Below are 22,525 nucleotides of genomic sequence, written 5' to 3'. Positions count from 1 at the left end.
GAGTTCAAGGCCAGCCTGGGCTACATAGTGAGTTCCAGGTCAGTCTCAACTACATAGTGAGACCCTGTCTCAAAACAAAACAAAACAAAAAAAATTGCTCTAGTAGAAATGAGAGATCTGACAGAGGTGGGGCATAGGAAGTTAGAGTATGCAGAAAAAGCAATACCAGTGTTGTAGTCAGGGTCAAGGGGATAGATTTAATACAGAACATATAATTTATAGGATTATTGTATAATATTCACCCAAAAAGTCACATGCAGAGGAGTGCAACAGATCTGTCCATGCACTAGAGACCTGAAGAAGAATCCAGCTGAGGCCTAGATCCCATAGCAGTGTCCTGCACAAGTCCAGCTACAGGCCTAGAGCCCACGGCTATGTCTTAAGCAAGTCCATCTTATGCAAGATCTGCCCCAGGAAGGCCTACCGGCCCCAGGGAAGCCTAGAAAACCTATGCCAGAGGGGTGAAGGATTTGTGCTACCACACTGAGCAACCTACACTGAAGTCAGGAAGCAATGCTCAAGGCGAAGATCAGGGCTGCCCTGAAGAGAACAACAGGCATTCTCAGCCACAGCTCACAACAGGAAAACCAGCCACTGCAAGCTTCTCCATAAAAATCAGTCGCCTATGATCTTCCCCTCCAGTTCTCTTTTTATGCTTTTGGCAACAGGTGGGTCTTCCACACCCAAACAAAGCTGATTCAGTTCAGCTAAGTGATCCAAATTGACCATTAGTTAATCCACCACGCTCAGTTTTCCACCTCTCACAAAATCCTTGAACCAGTGGAGGAGGGTGGGGGGAGGCATACAGTACATTTCAGAAGGAAATTGGGAGAGATGTGTAACAAAAAGTAATGTTGAGGATGCTGGTTTCTGTCGCTGTGTGGATGGTATTGCTACTCACAGACAATACACAGAATAGGTGATGAGAAATTTGGTAACTGGATAACAGGTGGATTTGAGATGGTGGTGGGACAAGGAAGGAGAGAGTGCCAGTAATAGAAAAACACAGGAAAAATGTCAGTGTCTAGGATGAAGTTGGGGGAGATCAGCACACACCATGTGGGTGAGAGTGCATGTCACAAGTGAAAGGGTGACACTGTATATAACTCAAGGGATTCATAGTCAAAAGTGACAAAGAAATAAGAAGGTACCACCAAAGGCAGGGATACAGAAGCAAATATCACAGGAAGTCAGGGAAGGGAAATAGTTAGGATATAGTTCCTGTGGTGAATCCTACAGGGTGCTTGGGCCGAACAGTACTTTTACAAAGAAGTCATCAGTAGGGGATGACGGTGGCGCAGAAGGACCCAATGGGGGTCAAGCCCAAGTGCAACATTAATTAAGCTCCTGCAATGTTAGAACTGGATCAGCTTCCCAAGGTATGAGAGCTGGAATTGCTGGCTCTGCTTTACCAAGACATATAATAAAGATAATGATAGCAACAGCTATATTTAGTTATTAATTAATCTACAATTTCAAAAATAAGAAATTTCACATTAATAATTCCATATAGTATAATTACAAAACCCATTATTAAAAATATGTTATCAGGTGGAAAACAGGTGAGATAATTCCTGAGTGGGCAGTTTTTCACTTTATGATACACAACTATTGCAAAACACAATCTGACCTTTCTTTCACAGGTTAGAGGATTTAAAGGTTTGGGATTTTATTTCAGAACAATTCTGTTTTGGACATTTAAAAATATTTTGTTTTTTATTAACATATTAATTGTACATATTAATGGAGTTCATTGTGATATTTCAACACATGCATAAGACATACAAGTAACTTCTTTACTAAAAGTGAAGAAAAAAGTTCTGTTAAATAATTTTGATTTCTAAGATCAATTAACTCAGACGGGGGGGATTGGGAGGGGGAAGAGAGAGAGGGACTTCTGCAGTAAATGTCATTAAAAAGAGATCCACTCCCATCTTCACTGAATCTTGCACTCTGCTCTAGCAGATGCGTGTGTGTTTAGGTGGACATTAGGTAGAAGATAACAGCATGTGCCTATCACCACCACGGGGATGACTAAGGATAAATTAAGCCAAGGGGATAACTTTACTATTGCGACGAATATTAGAAACTGCTATGCATAAAACTGTTTAACTGCTTTAAACTGGAGGCAGATGGTGAGGGTAGATGCAATAGGCACACGGGATTTTTCTCTGGAAATGTTTAAAATCTACAGAAAAGACACTGCTCACTTTTTAAAAATAAGTTTTTAAAACCTGATTTAAAAAAAAAAACCTGATTTTAAAATCTGATGACCATGGTAAGAGCTGGAAAGTAAACTTATTATAAAAATGAAATGATGATTGTATTAATATTGTGGGGGTTTTGCCCTATATTTTACATTATATACACTTTTTTCAAGGTCGATCATAAACCATATTCAGTTTTGTGCCTCACTTTTTATAATTAGGTTGTATTTATAATTTTGCTATACCATTAAGTATTCTTCAAAATTTGTTTTGTTTTGTTTTACTTTTTGGTGCTGGAGAGTGAGACCAGAGCTTCAGACATGCTAAGTATATGCTCTACTACTGAGCTATACCCATGACCCCAAATAGAACGACCTTTAATGGCTACAAATTATTCCCATTGTAGAGATGGACTGTAATTTAGCTCTTGCTCTTCTTGCTATTTAATGTTTGGGTTATTTCCAGTATTGTAGTATTATAAGCAATACAGCAATTAACATCCTGAAATATGTATTTCTGAGTATTTTTAGGATTTCCTTAAATTGTATTCCATGAAGTAGATAGTTTAAGTGATATGAACAATTATAAGGCTCTTTCTTTCTTTTTCTTTTTTTGACAGCAGGGATTGAACTCGGGTCCTTGTGCTTGCGAAGCAGGCGGTGGGACCACTGAGCTAAATCCCAGGCCCTATTATAATAAGGTTCTTGCCATCAGCTATTGAAATGTTCTCTGAAATGATTACAAATTTACCTGAGTGTATAAAAATACCCATCTCACTATGCTGTCACTGGAAATGAATATTACCATGTTTACCTTTTAATATTTGCAAATCATGTGAAAACTGGTATCTCATTTTGATTTACATTTATTTGATTAGTGAGTTGAACTTTTCATTTGTTTACTTGTCATTTCAACTTCCTCTTTTGTGAGCTGTCCATGTCCTTTGTCTATTTATTTAGTGGGGTATTGGAGTTTTTTCATACATTCATTAAAAAGAGTTCCTTGTGATTTAAGATCATCTGCCCATTATATATGTTGCTTATATTTCCTGTTAGGTGCTAGTATTTAAATTTTGTTTATGGTGTTTCTTAACTTAGAACATTTTTAAAATTTCTTACTATATCCATAAATACTTAGTGATTTTTCCCCCCACTTTTTCATGATCGAAAATTATTTCTCTATCCTCAATCTATTAAATGGCCAAATGTGTACTAACATTGTTTTGGGGATTTAATTTGTACAGATAAATTGAATCATATGAAAATTATTTTAGTATATAGTATATAGGAATCTCACCTCAAATATTTTTCACCTAGTTTAATTAACAAATACTCTCAGTTTTTTTGATGTTTCATTCTTTATATCATCATCAATCCCTGTCACTTTTAAATTTTTTATGAATGACTGCTTGGGTGATTGTCACTTTATGATCTGTGTTAAATCTCAGGTAGGTCAGGTTGACTCACTGAATTACTTCACTAACTGTAACTACTCAAGTTTTCCAAATATACCCTGGAGTCATCACATCAAGGTGCTGCAGTAAGCATTTGTCATCTTCCTGGTAACCCAGTATGTTCTGAGCAGCCTCCTCTACCACGGGAGTTTCCCAGATCATGAATCCTGTCTCCCTGAGGTTGATGCCACACTCACTCTACCAGTTTTACCAGCAGTGAGTAGAAACGTTTGTTTTTTTCCAGTGAAATCTAAACTCAACTTTGGCTAGAAATAAGTCAGTATGTGGACTGGTCAAAGGAATCTATTTTGGTGGCAAAAGTGGTGTAAAGCATCCCTCTTGGGGTGCATCAGAGTTTCTGGAATCAGGATCCAGAGCAGCAGTAGCCAGGACTTCCTCTAGACTGCCATACTGAGGTCTGGGAATTTGTCCAGACCTCCAATGTCATGCTCTGGTATTCCTGAAAATTCTGTGTTCTACCTTTGCTCCAGAGTACATTTGATGTTTTCAGTGAAGAAAACAAAAAATATACACACTCATGAAACTTCTGACTGGAAATGTTAACAAAATTTAGCCTTATTTTCAATAAGTATGATAGGTCTTCCCATTATTCAAAATAGTTTAATTAAAAAAAATGTTTATTCGTACTTGTTTGCAGTAAATAATGATTAGATTCATCGTGGGGAGTTAGTACACATTCATACCATATCTTAATTTTGCTTTTTTCCATTGCCCACCCTAAAGTTCTGTTGTTTTTTTAAAAGCAATCCCTTCAGTCTGTTGGTTATTTCAGAGCATATTTTATTTTTGGGGGATAGGATGGAAGTAGGGTAAGGGAAAAGGACATGAAATACTGTTAGGAGTTCATTTCATTCTCACAGTATCATTTCTAACTGCTTGTGCTTGGTGATATACAAGAGTATTTTTAAAATTTCTATTTATCCATCTCCTATACAGTCAACTTCATTCATTATTAATTTTAAGACTTATTCACTGAACCAGGGATTTGGCTCAGTGGTTCCGCCACCTGCCTCACAAGCGCAAGTTCCACAGTTTGATCCCTGGTACCATAAAAAAAAAAAAAAAAAAAAAACTTATTCACTGATTTTTCCTGGATTTTTGTATCAAAGGAACACAAAAAATTAATATATTTAAATTATACATTTTGTCGCAGTTTTATGTGTTACTTGACTGCAGAGAGTTTTTAGAATAAAGTTATGAACGAGGAAAGATTTTAATAGAAAGCTTCTAGTATTTCACTAAAGATAATGATCATTATTCTAAACTAGATGGCTTACTACATTATGAAATTCTCCATTCTAATTTTCTGAAGTTTTTTTTATGAAGTCATTTTCCATCTTTTTTAGGATGAATATTTGGCCTACTGTTATGGTTTACTAATAGTGATCACAATACGAAACTGAAACATTCTTGGAATAAAAGTTCAGTAGTTTAAAATAAACAATTCTTACACTAGTCTATTAAATTTTAACATTTATATTTCAAAGTGCAATAGGTTTTATTTTCTTCTGTGATATAGAAAGAAATCATGGCTTTTTGTGCTAGTAAGGTATTACCTTAAATGCTTTAAAAACACCTTCATGCATGTTTTATTTAATGAGTTCAAAAGGAATGCAACATCATTCTTGTTTCTTCCCCTTGTTTTCAAGGCAAGTGAAGCAATAGCATATGCGTGGCTGCCACACTTCCAACTTTCATCTTAGTCAATGTAACTATGACTTCTAGATCTGTATTATTAGTAAATTATTACCTAATGCTCAATCCTTTCAAACTTCTAATTTTCTATCTTTGCTCATCATAATACTCTTTTGGGGGGGCGGATAGTGGGGATTGAACTCTGGCCCTTGTGAGGCAGGCGGTGGAACCACTGAATCAAATCCCCAGTCCTCATAATACTTTTACATACACCCTGTCTTTGTCATTATAATTTATCTCTTAAGCCATTTTTTGTGTCTTTTGAGTTTTCCTGGAAAAATACATGCCAAGTATATTTTATTGTGTCCACAAAATATATAGAATTCTTTGACCATAACATCATTACCAAGCAGTGGAAGGGAAGACTGAGACAAGCATAAATGTTATGCTTTGGTAACCAGTTTCTGCTTTTTCTGCTCACAGAATTTCAGATGCTTACTGGTATTTTCTTCCATTGCTTAAAAATTTTAAAGATTGAGAACTTTAGGGAGAGTTTTGTTTGTTTTAGCTATTTACGCCCACTTTACTTGCTGTTTCCCAACTTGTGAAAGCGTTCATCAACTGTGCCTTTCCATAGATAGTTTTGGCTTTTTGGTACTAGCAATTAAACCCAGCACCTCCTGCATGCTAGGTAAATAGGCTACCATTGTAGGTTGCTACAGACTTTGCCCTTTAAAAGTAATTTTTTTTTTTCTTTTGAGAGACGGTCTCTCTAAGTTTCCAAGGCTGACCTGGAACTTGCAATCATCCTGGCTCTGGTTCCTGAATAGCTGGGAGTACAGGCATGTGCCACCAAGACAAGCTTGTTAATAGTATTTTTGATCATTGCTTTTTTTTTTAACCTGGTCTCCTGCCAAGACAGAATATTATTACCAATAAATGAATCCCTAGTTTTTGAATGTGGGATGTTTAACAACAGCAGGTTTATTTATTTATTTTTTGGTACTGGGGATTGAGCTCAGGACCTTGTGCTTATGAGACAGATGCAGTGCCACTGAGCTAAGTCCCCAGCCCAGAAAGTGTAGTTTTTAAAATCTAATAGGGAAAGAATGCTATTGGGTGGGTTAGGGATGTCTCCGGACAGCTTCAAAAGCAGCTTTCTCTTGGTAAGAAGTGCCTTCCAGGCATCTTGGTCACTGGCAGAGCTATTAAATCTCTGAAGGTGAGGGTGCAATACAGCAGGGTCGAATTATCCTGTCTACTGCCTGCATGGTGATTGTACAGTTCCTGGTGTCTAGCCATGAGCTTACTGCTGACACAAGATTATGTGACAGGAATTAAGGGTAATTCCTACTAAAGACTTGACAAACCATTAGCAAGCATATTTTTTGGCTCTAGCACTACTGTAGTTTTACAAATTGGGGTCAGTGTCAAGCTGGGAACAGATATTTTAATGAAAAGCATGATTAGCTATCAAACACACAATCCAAGAGTCAAATGCTTACCCTGAAATATTAGCAATTTAAATTTAGATATTGTAACTTCTACCCTGCTAGGAAAGACTTCAGGAAATAAAAGGTAAGCCAGATTAAGGTTAGACAGGCACATAGTCAGAAATAGTAAAGGCTATATATTACTGAAAGAAAAGAACATCCATCATTTATATCAACAAAAAAAAATCAGAGGAATGAAGTAACAGCTGTAAAGAGCCACTGGCAAAGCAGACCATAGCTTCTGTGGGATCTGTTGTCAGGGAAGGTTTGCATGTCTCTTGATTTCCCTGTCTCCAGAGGGTGAAGAATTTGCATTTGACCTTTTTTTTTTTTTGGTACTGGGGATTGAACTCGGGACCCTGCGCTTGTGAGGCAGGCAGTGGAACTACTGAGCTAAATCCCCGGCCCCTTCTCTTTTGAAAATCAAGACTGCCAAAAAACAAACAAACAAAAAAACTAAAAAAAAGAAAAGAAAATCAAGAATGCCAAATAAAATTGCTAATGATATAAGCTCAAAATTCATATTTCCTATGAAATAATGGCACAAAAGTACCAATGTGAACCAATTCACCAATTTTTTTTCCTTTCAACTTCAAGGATACCGGAATGTATACATTCTCAAGCCAAATTACTGATCTTATAAGGAAATAGGCTTTTTATGAATTAAGGAATTTACGTCATCCTTGAATTTAGCAAATTTCAGATGATCTGCATTTCCAATGAAGCAAGGCATGTTCTTTTCCTGAGGATGAATGGATAGGTAACCCCCCACCTGAAAATCTACACCATTCATTTAATAACTGGATGGTAACTCCTAACTATTGTACAGTTCCAGAATATTCTCACATGGCAAAAACAGGCTTTTAGGCCCAGTTATTACAGCATATAGATATAAAGACCATGAACTGTGATGCACAAGGTACGATCGATAAATACAGTGTGTAAATTTTAGATTTTTAAATACAATAAAAGGCCCATTAATTCTCCTCAAAACACCCCTCCTCACTTTCAGCACACTTTTCCCATTGTTCTTGACACTTTCTGAAGCAGTTCTGGAAGTCCACTTTTGTGTCTTAAGTTGCTCTGTTGTGACTGCTTTGATGTCCTTAATTCAAAATATTCACCTTTCATAGTCATTGTGACTCTGGAGAAGAGTGTGAAATCACACGGTGCCAACCAAACCTGGTGAATAAGGTGGATGAGGACACACCATAATGTTTTTATGACCCTGCCTTTCCATTGGATGGCACTGAGCAGCATTAAAAAAATCATACCTCATAAAGACACTCATGAAAGAGGACTTCCATAACTGCTTCAAGAAGAGGCAAAAACAATGGGAAAAGTGGGCTCAGAGCAAGGGGGAATATTTTTGAGGGAGATTCACAATATGTTTTTATTGTAGTACATTAAAAAAAAACATTCACTGTATATTTTGATCATCTCATATATTGCTATTCTAGACCATCAAGGAAATAGATTGTTTTCAAAGTATCTGGAAGGGCCAGGGCCAGGGAAATAGGACAACCTGTTTCCTATGAAAGACCTTCCAAATGAAACATTCATCTTGTGATGAAATGAGAAAAAATAACTGCATCAGGAATGTTTGTGGGTCTTCTAAGTGTGTCCTTTTGTCTTATGTCTGTGTTTAGCCTGCTGGGTCACCCTCTTTCCCTTAATATTTTATTTTAAAAATTTTTTTTTCAGGTACCAGCGATCCAACTTGGGACCCTCAGCTTGCCAGGTAGGTGGCAGAATCACTGAGCTAAATCCCCAGCCCTTTCCCTTAATATTTTAGATGCTCACATGGTCATCTATCTCAGGCCTTAAAATACTAACTGCATGTTTCAATAAAAACAGAAAGCCAGTACAAATTAATTTTGAGAACACAAAGAAAAAAAATCTTTAAACCAAAGACCTAGAAAAATGCAAATGCAGCCTTGGAAGATGTATTTTAAAAAATATTAGAAAAATATGCATACATATGATAATTATCTGAATAGATAATTATTCTAAATCATCTCTGTTAGCAGACCATGCTAAAAAAACTCTGATAAAATGAACCTGAATATAACTTTTCTACACCCAATAATTAAAAGGTGAACACAGTCCCCTGTGATTAAGTGCAAGGTTTTTGGCCTTTTGCTCATTAACATCTGACATCTGAACAGATACCTCTCATGCTTTAGGAAAATGCTTAGGTGCACTGGTACCAGGAATTCTCCACCAATGCAGAGAGTGTTGGCATGAATGTTGGCAACAGCAGAGTTAGAGGAGTCACAGTGTTTTTTACAATGGTGAGACATCTTCTCCCCTCAGCCCTGGGTATCCCAGGTAGGTGCTATGTTTTGTTGACCACCCCTGACCTGATTTGTCAGATGGAAATGGTTGGCTTACTATTAAACTGCACATCTCCTGTCCATTCCTGAAAGTGGCCCAGCAATACAGTTTATTCCAAAAATAACAGTATTTTTCTATCCTTGAAGCATACTGTAAGTGATAAATATAGCAACACTACACTGGGTCTCAGTTTCTAGAATGGCTTTCAAGAGCTCATGTATGAGCCTCTGTGTGTGTGTGTGTGTGTGTGTGTGTGTGTGTGTGTGTAACATATCTTTAGTTCAAGCCAAAGTGTGACAGGTTGAGCTTCTCTGGCTGAAGCAAATGTGCATAGGAAGATGTGAAACCCACTCCCAGGTCACATATCCCAGATGCCATCACTGGGCCAGCCGCTCTGGAACTGCTCAGGTTCCGATGCACCAGAGTTGGATTTTTTGAATTAATTCTCCAAATCAGCTCTAAACCAGAAGTGGACAAACAAAGGAACAACCAAAGGCTAGTAGGACAAAATGAAAATTTTGCAGACCTGTGCATGTGTGTCCCTGCAGAGACTGTTACATGGGAGCCACATTCCACTGTCAGTAACCCACTCCCTGATGCCAAGAAGCCTCCATTCTAATTTGCTTCATATTTTTACTCTGTGGTGTTCTATAATCTTTTAATTGTCACAAATTTAAATCATTTATAAGGATACTTTAAAAGTTTCTTAAAGCCTCATACCCTTGTCCTTATATACTTTCAAAGTTTAACAGTTATTTGCAGTTACAAAGGCAGACTAGCTTTATTATTTTCATTTTATGGGTGAGAGGGCTTTTGGAAACTTCCCATTGATAGAAACTGAGCATCACTCAGTTTGACCAAAGTATCACTGTCGACTTGCGGAAGATCTGGGTGAAGATCCAGATCCTGTGCCCTGAGGACCAGCATGTGTTACATATAGCTCTTAATACATTATCAGTTATCACCTCACAATGAGAGGGTTTCAGGTAGCAGGAGTCCTGAGCTGCAAAGTGGCTGAGGTTTCCAGCCTAGAGTCATGTTCGCAGTGTCAGGAAAGGACACAGTATAAACAGCTTTGCAGCCTCCTGCAATAGTTCCTTCTTATTCACCTCACCAGCACCACCGGGTCACCATGATGTCATGGGGCACGAAGTTCCTGGAGGTTTTAACACAACCAGCTATTGTTTCAGCTAGAGAGAACACACTGGAGATGTACTTAGATGTGTCAAGTTATTTTGGAGCTTACATAACACATGCTTGATGCTTATTAAATGTCATTTGCTGTAAGAATTAAAGAGCATTTCCTGTCGACACAATCTCTGGCTGCTGCAGTCTCAAACAGTCCCAAATAATGGTCAGCCTAACGACACAAACATGAGACAACAAAGGCCTGCACTTTAAAAAGTAGTTTCCCAGATTAAGCTGAGAAACTAATTAGAGTTGAGCACAGGATTTATGAATTATGCTGTTTATCACAACATTACTTATGAGAACAAAAGAAAAACCTGGAAATAGACAAAATGTTCATGAGAGGGGAATAGTTATGGTATATTCATAAAACTGAATATTTAGTATCCATTAAAACCAAACATTAGCTAAAATAGTAATGTTATATAAAATAATCAAAGATAACATGAAAAGAAAAATGACTTACGTGTATACAAATTAATTCCAAGTAGTGGGTAAGAATATAGGTAATTTTTACATTTTTATTTATCCCCTACCCTTTTGGGGGGCCAATTTTGGGGACTAATCCTAGGGCTTTTGCACTTAGCTGCACCCCAGCCTCTTTGTTTTTTTAACATCTTGAGACATAAATCACTAAGTTGCCCAGGCTGGGCTTGAACTTGCAATCCTTCTGCGTCAGCCTCCTACAGTGCTAGGGTTTTGTGTGTGTCATGATGACCAGCTTATCCTTCTTTTGTTTTCTAAATTTCCTATAACAAACATGTACAACTTTTGTAAACTAAAAAAAAATTTTTTAAGCCTGTTTTAATTTCAAGTTTTTAAAAAAAGTCAAAGATCATCTCTTCCTTCTAAACTATACAACTTCTCTTCTATTTGCACTCTTCTAAATTTTCTCCATCTCTCTCCTCCCCAGTCTGGGGAAACCAAAATCTGTTCTCATCTCCAGCACAGCAGTGTGATGATGGGTGGCTCTTCTTCATGCTTGAACTCTCTAAACTTGAAATGGTTTCCATCGTGGACATACACCTTAGCAATTCAAAACAAGCTCTGTAATTACCCATTGTTACTCTTAACATAAAAGCTTGGACCTTGAAAAGCTTGCAATCTACCCAGCTTTTATAGAGAATTACTTATGTGCTGCTGTAGTTAATTAAAACAACTGCATTAAAGCATCGTTAAAGCTGCAATTGTAATTATATCAGACTGAGTTCAAAGACAGAAATGGCATTACTGTACATGATGTTTCAATGTGCCAGAAAAGGAAAATACTCTTTAGCCTATATACTTGAATGAAAAATACACTCTTTTAAACTTCACTTCCAGGTTGCCCAGTAGATGCTAACCACTTTGGTAGTGTTGAGCATCTAACCTACAAGAAATGGCACTGGGCACTGAGTGAAGCACTGGTGCTGGCCAAGCCCCACACTAAAAGGACCCTGCCTCAAATTCTATGGAAGCCTTGGGAGAGTTATTTTGACTGGGATACACATCCACACATTCTCATCAGCTAATGGAATGAGGAAGAAATCTAAATTTACAGAACACTGAGGACTTCTGACTCAACTTCCAAGACAACTTGGAGGTAAATTGATGAGGAAAGAGCTAGAACCACTGTTGGACAACAAAAGCCCTAGGTAGTCACTCAAAGCTGTCCAGCCTAAAGCCAACATGATTAAAGGCCATGAGCATGATTACAGAGATGATTTAGCAAGGATTTTAAATGCATCTTTAATTTCTGGGAAAGCATTTATTACATCTTAGAACAGAAGCAGTTCTACACATGAGAAAATTTCCCATTTTTCAACTAGTGCAACAAAAAAATTTATTTTCCCCTTAATTTGGATATATAAACTTGCAGAAATGTTAATCAGATACTTTATGTATTGGCATATATACACATATCTACATGAACATATATGATGGTGAAATATATAAATATATACTATACAAGATTTAAATTTAAAAATGTCTCATCCAAACAAAGTCAACAAACCAATTAATTTCCAATTGTTGTATTTTACAAGATTTAAAACTAAAAAGATTTCCTTTTTTTTTCCTCTCATTGAGTTTATTGGTACATTTTAGGTATATAGTACAGTTACACTCATCATTGGGATCTTGTACCTTTACATGACAGGTCTTGGTTCTAAAAAGATTTTCTGATCTCAACTTTTAAGACAATCCGCCATTTTGAGACTCTAGTTTCTCAAGAATTATTTCCCTTCCAAAATATGTAAGAATCTCTTTTATCTTAGTAAAAGTAACCTCAAGAAATCCCAATGTCAACTTTCCATCAAGAACAGACAATTTCAGATTCCTCAGTCAGGTGAAGCATTGCCCTGGGTGCTCTTTGAACTTGGAAATTCGTTGATCAGTATTCTCTGGGCAACTAAATTATTAAAGTGTTTGAAAGGCGATACACTTCTCCAATTTCAGCAATAGTCAAAACAGATTATATTATAGGCAAGGTAAATCATAGGAAAGTTTTGTTAATCTTTCCATATGAAGTAATTAAAACAGGGTGCTATGCAGGGCTTTGTCAGTAATTCAGCATTTAAGAGGGGAAAAGCAAAACCTTGCCTTACATTAGGGCATATGCTGCATTTTTAATCCTAAAAATTAAATGAAACTATAGGCATCTCTATGTGAATATTTATTCAGTCTTTCAACAAATGTTTGTAAAGTGCTTGATAAGGCTTGCTGACTTAATAATACCATTTTTCTCTCCTTCTTTCTGGGAGTCCTGTCTTCTGTTGGATACTATTACAACACCTTCTCCTCTTTCCCTCCTGCCTCTCAGGTTGCTGCTTCTCAGTCTCCTGCTGGCCGTTTGTCCTCTTAGGACCTCAAAATGCTGGCATCATAGGCCCAGCTTCAGGATCTGTCCTTTTACTCCACACTTTCTCCCTTCAAGGATTTCCTGCTTCCCAAGGTTATAAGCAGCATCTATGAAAGAATGGCTTCCAAACTAGGAACAGCACAGAGTCAGCTTCTCAGTGTCAGGTCTGTATCACAACTGCTTGTTAATGTCATTTAGAGATCTCAAGAGTGTTAAAACCCAATAAGCAGCAAAGTGAACTTTGAAGCATTGTCTCAGCTGTTTTTATTGTCTCCTCCATTGTGATAAACACCCCTTCCTTGTTCCATTATTCTCAGCAAGACAACTGTAAAGCACCTTTCATCAGTGCTCTCTCATTCCTCATCCAATCTTATACCAAGTACCAGACATTCTAACTTGAAGTATCTATAATTAAGACCTGACCGATTCTCAGCAGTCAAACCTGAAGGAAAGCCACAGATGCACACACACACACACACACACACACACACACACACACACACCACAGAGTGGCCAATTTTGTTTAAAAATTAAAAGAGCCTTCCCAATGAATACAATCTGCTCAAGGGGCCCAGTTCTAAATGAATGAATGAATGAAGGTGGTGTCACTTTTGTTAACACAGGGGGCTTAAAAATTAAATTTAGGGATCAGCTTTATTCCCATGAAGGTGGGAATAAAATGCTGAAACAAAGGGGAACTCGGTGAAATCCTCCTATACTCAAAACAGAGGAATGTGAAAGGTGCCAACCATAAATTATTTTTAGGCATAGATTACATGTAAACATCACAGTCTTCTCAAAGGACTAAAATGACACACGTGGGTCACAGGGCAGATGGATCTGCACAAAGGAATTAATAAAGAATAATGATGTTGGTATATACATCCACTTGGTGATTCAACACAGAGCAAAACCAAAAACTAGGAAAATGCTGGCTGACGTCAGTCCATCTGATTTTATCATTCTTTTCCTTAAGCAGGAAGGGCATGACATGTCACTGCTAAAGCCTGAACAATTGACAGTTACACAAAGGCTAAGGATTTTTTTAAAAATGAGTACAGCATGAAACAAAAGGATAGTGTTCTCTATAATTCAGAGAAATTGATTTAATGAAATTCTTGAAATTTCAGTTGCAGTGTAAATGTCAAAGTTTTAACACATGTACTAAATTGACAGATGTCTCCTTGGGGCCCATTAAAAGTTTTAATAATACTGAATGAGTCCAAGGTGATTCTCTACTTAGTCTTGATTAAGATAATCAAATGGATACTTTATTTGGTTATTTTAACCAATATAAAGTGAAACTACGAGGAGGGCCTCAAGGTGCCTCGACTTAATGTGCACATTTTTATGAGTTTAAGTTGACTTTTTTGAGATAGGCTTATAAATACTACACCAGAACAGTGGATGATGATCATGTCTGAGATACCTAGAACGGCAATAGCAAAACTTTAGAGCTTTCACTGGTAACAAACAGCCAGCTGCACCACACATACTCTAGGTCCAGCACCACTGTTCTATAGCAAAAAGAAATAAAAAATAAGTTTATATAATATTTTAAAAGAAAAACATAATTCCTATTATGGCCATGGCTCTGTGAGCATGTAATATTTCATTGTTCTGATCATTTTGTCCCCAAAATAAAGCATCATGGGAACTATAGTGTTGTCTTGTGCTATCAAGTCTCTGCAGCTGAAGGAGGTCACTGCTTTGCTGAAAGCATATTTTTATACACGACTACAGAACTGGTTCAAACAATTTGGCAAATTGTATTTCAAGCATGGAAGGCTCCTGCAGATTTTTAAATTAAAGTCACAAAATAAATGTAACAAAGGTAGCAAGACACTCAGGGCTATGGCCCTAGTCTAACGTTATCTAAGGAAAAAATCTTCCACTGGTACTGATCATCCCTCTCTACCAAGTTGCCCTCACCAGCAGACTAAATTCCACAAGCATCATCCTCCACACAGAGCACAAAGAAAGAAAGAAAACTGGATGCCTGCACAGGGTGAGCAGAAAGGAAAGGTATCATCATCCCCAGAGCCTGGAGAGTCCAGAAACGGCTTTAATGCCTACTTAGCTTACAACCTTACCACCTTTGCAGGTTAGCCTATAAAGTTTAGGAAGGAGTCAGAAAACTCTTGCTCAAAAACTTGTTTATTGGGCTGGGATTTATGTGCCTGCCTTGCAAGTGTAAGGTCCTTAGTTCAATCTCTGGTACCAGAAAAACAAACAAACAAAGTACTTATTGTTTGGGGAAACCATCACCCTACATTGATGACTAGGATGAGAAAATAAGGGACCACATCACTGATACTAAACTCTTCAAACATAGAGAAGAGGATCTGGGATCGGAGTAGGCAGTTCTTATAGCCAGTCTAATCTGGTTTCGTTTTGGATTTTTGTTCTGTTTTGTGTTTCAGTGAAGCTACAACTGCATTCAACAGGAACAAAGGAAGAATTTGGAAACAAAAGGATGAACAGACTACAAAAATAAAAGAAAAGGAATATGTAACTTCTAGCTAAAAAATACCATTAAGAAAGTAAATGGCAAATTGGAAAAGAATATCAGTAAGATTAAAAGGATCAATACTGCTATGTCCTTACTTACAAATTCAGAAAAAATTAAAAGACCGTTCATACAGACGAATAAAAGAAAATATAAATAAATGGTCAATGAATATGGAAATACTTAAAATCCCATCATAATAAAACATGCACATTACAAATACTACTATGCTTTTCTTATGTTGATGTGATCTTACAAACTATAATATGCAGTGTTGGCAAGGGGAGAAACATTAAAAGTTTTAGTATTGATATTTCAGTCATATGTATGCATGGACAGCCACAAACATCAGACACAAACTACATACAAGATAAAGACCTAAGCGATGTAACAAATTTAATAGGAATTCTGAGTCATGCCTTTACAGGGATTTGTACTTTCTATAATTTCTCAAACTGTCTACAAACTATCAGCTTTATTACTGTTATGGCTTGTGTTTAGATGTCCCACCAAAACCTCATAGAGTCATAGATGGGCTTTTCAGAGGTGCCTGGGTCTAGAGTGTGTGATACTGGGATTGATTCATGGTACAGTGCTAGGATTAAGGGCACTAGGATTAAGGGTCTGAGCGCCACCTGCCCTAAGGGCTAGTAGCCTGAATAAAATATAAGGAACAGAAAGAGGCTTGTCACCTTGCTGGTTTGCTGCTTCGCTTGCTGCTTGGTGCCTGCCCTGGTTTGCCATGGACTATTTCTCCTCTGTGATGCCCCTCTGCCATGCCACCCTGCTTTGGAGCCAGCTGATTATGGTCTGAAATCTCTACGAAGTGTGAGCTAAGTAAACATTTCCTCCTTTAACTTTGGGTGTCAGTTATTTTGTCTCAGCAATGAGAAAAAGTAGGACAACTATTTTAATCAGAAAATCACATTATGTTTTTGAATCAAATAAGCCTTGAAGATTAGATTTAGGGAAATACAGCCTAAAAAATTTCTTATGAAATTTTACTATATCTTTAAATGACACATTGTTGTATGTGTTTTAGTCAACAAAACACTTATTTAGTGCAGAGGGCCAAAGGTTCAGATTTTACTAAGTTCCTTATTGCCCAACTATACATCTTCCAAGGGTATGATTTACCTTCGTTTACTATAAGGTTTCTTGTAAACATCAAGGATGGCACAGGGCTATAACACAGTGATGCTCTCAGGGATAGCTGTCTGCAAAACCACTGCCTTTACCTCATGTGATATAAGGTCAGATGTGAAGGAGTCGTGTAATTGAAGTGACTAGAACTGATAGCCCATATGTAATTTAAGCTAGTTGTAAAGAGCTGAGATCTTTCATGCATGGCTCAAAAAGAGACTCTAGAACAACTCCAGAGAGGAAGGACTTCATAATTTTCTGAAATAAAATGAAAATTTTATTTTAAAAATATACATGGGGCTGGGAATTTAGCTTAGTGGTTCCACTACCTGCCTCACAAGTACAAGGTCCTCAGTTCGATCCCTAGTATCAAAAAATACACACACACACACATTCACACACGATGTTATAATTTCTCCTAACACAAGCAGTTCAGTTTTTAAACCTGGAAAGACAATGAAGTGCTAACCATCAAAATATTCATAGGGGATCCCTTCTTGATGGGATTTGGTGTATTTTGTTGCCTAGTCACCATGTATAAAATGAAGTCATTTTATACCCAAAATTTATACACACATGCACATGTGCACACTCATACACTTAGCTATTTAGAGATATTTCTTGTTTTTAATAATTCTTAGAGTTGTCCTAAGATTATTCCTTTGTTTCCACTTAGAAATTCTCTTATAAATAGTCAGTCACCTGCAAATTCCCAGTAATGCAAAGTTAAAAAAAAATCAAAGGAATATGTATTTTGGCTAAGAAGGCTATCTTTGTTACCCTGGAACTTTAAAAGCCTTGGGTTATTGGATCTCTATTACTTATCTCCACCTAGTCTAGTGGCAATACCACTTTGAGATCTCGTATTTTACCCATTTAAAGTAAAATACAGCATGGAAGTGACACTGTGGTAGACAGGATGCTTAAGATTATCTCAAGATTTTAATCTCCTAGTCATCTGATCAAATACTAATCTAAGTACTACTGTGAAGGGATTTTGCAGATGTACTCTAAGTCCTAGGTCAGTGGACTTTATAACAGAGTGATTGTTTGAGTGAGCCCATGAAATAGAAAGCTCTTTCTCTCTGGCTGCTGGTAGAAGTCTGTCTGACGTGAGGAGGAAGGGCTGCACCACTGCTAAAGGACGATGGCCTCTGGGGGCAAAAGCAGCTCTGGACAATAGTCAGGATGAATCAGGACATCAGTCCTACAAAGGCAATGACCTCAATCTACTAACAACCCGCATGAGCGAGCCAGTAGATTCTTCCCCAGCCTGTAGATAAAGAGCCGGGCCGAGAAAAACCTTGATTTGGCCTTAAGATACCCTGAGCAATGAACCCAGGCAGGCCTGTCCAGACTTCTACTGCACAAGACTGTGTGATTAATAAAATACTGTTTTTGTCAGTCACCTGCAAATTCCCAGTAATGCAAAGTTAAAAAAAAATCAAAGGAATATGTATTTTGGCTAAGAAGGCTATCTTTGTTACCCTGGAACTTTAAAAGCCTTGGGTTATTGGATCTCTATTACTTATCTCCACCTAGTCTAGTGGCAATACCACTTTGAGATCTCGTATTTTACCCATTTAAAGTAAAATACAGCATGGAAGTGACACTGTGGTAGACAGGATGCTTAAGATTATCTCAAGATTTTAATCTCCTAGTCATCTGATCAAATACTAATCTAAGTACTACTGTGAAGGGATTTTGCAGATGTACTCTAAGTCCTAGGTCAGTGGACTTTATAACAGAGTGATTGTTTGAGTGAGCCCATGAAATAGAAAGCTCTTTCTCTCTGGCTGCTGGTAGAAGTCTGTCTGACGTGAGGAGGAAGGGCTGCACCACTGCTAAAGGACGATGGCCTCTGGGGGCAAAAGCAGCTCTGGACAATAGTCAGGATGAATCAGGACATCAGTCCTACAAAGGCAATGACCTCAATCTACTAACAACCCGCATGAGCGAGCGAGTAGATTCTTCCCCAGCCTGTAGATAAAGAGCCGGGCCGAGAAAAACCTTGATTTGGCCTTAAGATACCCTGAGATATGAACCCAGGCAGGCCTGTCCAGACTTCTACTGCACAAGACTGTGTGATTAATAAATTATACTGTTTTAAGCCATATATTTAGTAATCTGTTACACAATATTAGGAAACTACTTCAGGTATTTTGTATTCTTTTTTTTTTTAAGACCACCTCCCTTGGTAAAAGCACTAACATGCTAATTCCGCCACCTTCCTGTTTCCTCCAAATAAACATCGTCAATGATTTGTCCTTTCATTTTTTCTACAGATTCCCTATGAATATGCATGAATACACTTGCATTTATGCATGTATGTATACACTCTCTCTCATACACACATGAACATACAACATGCATTTTTAACTTAACAATTTATCTTGGGCATCCTTCTAATACTACCACATTCACTGTATCTTTGAATCATTTTATTTAATCTGTCCATCACTGAAGAAATAGTTTAAGTAGAACACTGGTAACAACTTACCCTTCCATTTGCTGGTTACCAGCCACCCTATACTTATGACTTTCATTGATTCTCTGAGCATATCAGCACAATAAATTCCTTTATATGGATTTTCTAAGCCAAATGGTAAAGGCATTTGAAGTTTTAACCAACATAGCAAACTGATAACCATGATGGCTGTACTGATTTACATCATGTGAAAGGGACTATTCCCCACATCTTTGCTATTATTGGATATTATCAATTTGAAAAATAAAAATGTACACTAAGTAAATGATACTACAGTATCCTATCATCTTGGTTTGCATTTATCTTACAACTGCAGTGAAATATTGTTCCATGTTTCTGTTGGCCACATTTTTCTGTGACATGCTACTTACACCTTATGCTCATCTTCCCTTTGGTCCATTCACTACCTAGTATCAATTTACATAAGCTTTTTGTACAAGAAGGCAATCAGTTATGGGCACATAAATATTTTCCACACTTTCTTACAAAACTGCTATTGACATAGGATCATTTCAAGGAGAGAGACACCAGTCTCTTCCTTTAAAGGTAGAGTTTTTGGATTGTATTTTATACTTAGAATCTTCATCGAACTAGAAGTCCATGATTTTTTAATGGACTCTCTTTTTTAACAGGCCTATTCTGTTCACTGCTCTTTCAGGAATCCCTGACTCCTCACAAACATTACTCTGTGTGTGAAGGCACAATGAAGGACACTATGCCAATATATGCATTTCCTAAGCACTCCTGACACACCCACACCATTGCCAAGGTGCGGGTCTCTATTATGACCCTGAACCAGTGCAGATCAGGGTGTCAGTGAGTGCTGGCTGGGCCCATACACTCCCTCCCTAAGAAGAAAAGTGGATCTCTACCTTGTAGGGAAGTAAATACTAAGAGATGGAAGCTTTACTTTCTTTTGCTTTGCATGCAGACATCTAAGAATCCTTCCCTGGAAGTCTGTGTATTAAATATAGGATAGAGAAGGTGTGACAGAAATACAGAGGTCAAACGCACTAGGGTGGGGAGGACACACATGGCATATTAACAAGACGGAAGGACTGCTCCTTTATTTAACTCACATTTTCTCTTTCTTCTTATACAGAAATAGGAATCTACCAGACTGATAAGTGCCACTTGTCACAAAAAGTCTGACAGATTTCCACTGCCTCTGCATGAACGAGAACCTGCTGGCTCTGTAGGGTAAAGAAAAATACTCTAGGACCTGAACAGGCTCCTCTCTGCCTACTCCAATGATCAAGTTTTCAAATGAATGCTGAAGGGAAAAGAATTCAAGCTAAAATTATACAAGAAGAAAAGAATAATTTTAAAAGATCATTATAGTCTTTTCTTTTTTTTTGCTACCAGGGATTGAACTCAGGACCTTGTGTTTGTGAGGCAGGTAGCAGAACCACTGAGCTAAATCCCTGTAGATCATTATAATCTTAACCACATTATCTCCCTTCTCAATATTAGAACTAAAGAAAATCACAGCAACCAAAGAATAATCAATGGACACATAAGGATGATGAAATTACTACAAAGAATAAGCAAACATGTCTTAAATCACTATTGACCTATATATAAGAAATAGAATTCATCATTCACTCAGCACCTAGTAATATTGCCAGGCATTGTGCTTGGGCAGGAGAAACACAAAGATTTAAATAACATAAATAATTCCAGCCTGCAAGTAAGGCATTTAGCCTTGTTTGACCCTCCACAGGCTTTAGAATTATGACAATCATGCAATATAAATCTCAAAATTATAATGTGTACTCATCGTAAAACTTTGGAAATGTAATATTACCAATAGTTTACCCCTTTTCAATAATAGCCACAGACTTCCCAGAAGTAACTATCATAAAACTGGCCTTTAAAATTACCATGTTGTCCTATTAAACTATTATTATATACATATGTAGTATAATAAAAGACTATAGAGAATGTTTACATTTAAAAAATTTTTATTATAGTAAAAGACACACTGCCATCAATCTCCACCCAAATCCTCCCCTTCACATCAAACACACTTATCCCACATTTCCACAACTTTTTGAAGCAGTTCTGAGAGTTCTCTTTCATGTGTGTGTTTAGTAGCTTATCGTGGATTCCCTCTATGTCCTGAATCAATATGAATTTACCTTGCATGGTCATTCTGACTTTGGGGAAGAGCCAGAAGTCTCACAGTGCTAATCCCAGTAAATAAGGTAGATGAGGACATAGTGTGATGTTTTTAATCCATAAAAATTGCCTTAAATGCTTTGAATTTATTCAGAACGTTGAAGCATCCATGACAGTGCATGCAACTAAAGCCACTCACACGCATAAAAAAGGCTTCTAGAACCACTCCAAAAAGTGGCAAAAACGATGAGATGTGTTCAAAGCAAGAAAAGTATTTTGAGAAGATTGATGTGTGTGCTTTACTGAAATATATTTTTTAAATTTAAATATTCACTATATATGTTTATCACATCTCATATAGTTGATATGTGGAATGTATTACATATTATATGATGTTTATCCCGAAACAAAATACTTTATGTAATACTGTGTTAACTTTATATGAAGGGTTTAAACTATATTCCTTTGTGAATGGCTTTTGTTGCCCAACATTACAGTTCATGTATGTGCAGGGCTCATTTCTTTGTTTTATATGTATAGCTATGTCATATCCAGCCAGTTGAGATTTAGGTTGTTTTCAAGTATTCAGCTACTATGGACATGCTGCCATATTGGTTTGAGCATGAATTTCTATGTGTAAGAGTGTCTCTAAAATTCTACTGGGAAAAGCACTTCAGATATCAGTGAGATCATTTTATAGTATCACAATTTTATAAATTTATCTTTGTTTTTTATTGTGCCACCTTTTTCTTACTAAAATGTGATTTTCAACTCTCTCGGCCTTCTTCTCTCAACCACAACAGACACCACTGGAGAGATTCCTGGAGCTCAAGGACTGCCTTCTGAGGGACAGTGACAGTCCAACATCTAACCAGGAAACCAAGGTGTTCTACAAGTAGGGCTACTTATTCATTCTTTCAACCTGCCATCCTTCACCATCCCAAAGACACCTTCCTAAAACCCAGACTCTCATCCAACTCCTAAAAAGACACTCAGAGTCAAAACTCCTTCCAATCACTGATGTTCCATCTTTGTTTCCTAATACAACCAAAGATACACCTCCCAAACTCTAGCCATACATTCTTTATTTT

General features: G+C 37.3%; 1 protein-coding gene across 3 annotated transcripts in view; it reads right to left on the bottom strand.

Moving 5' to 3' along the window:
- Mast4 (microtubule associated serine/threonine kinase family member 4) overlaps positions 1–22,525 on the bottom strand; it is a 493,834-nt gene that overhangs the window by 90,854 nt on the left and 380,455 nt on the right. The gene's annotated exons all lie outside the window — the stretch shown is intronic.

This window comes from Fukomys damarensis, unplaced genomic scaffold (assembly GCF_012274545.1).
Source record: "Fukomys damarensis isolate Sample0158 unplaced genomic scaffold, DMR_v1.0_HiC HiC_scaffold_1, whole genome shotgun sequence".
Classification (NCBI taxonomy): domain Eukaryota; kingdom Metazoa; phylum Chordata; class Mammalia; order Rodentia; family Bathyergidae; genus Fukomys; species Fukomys damarensis.
This window is presented reverse-complemented; position numbering and strand designations above follow the sequence as displayed.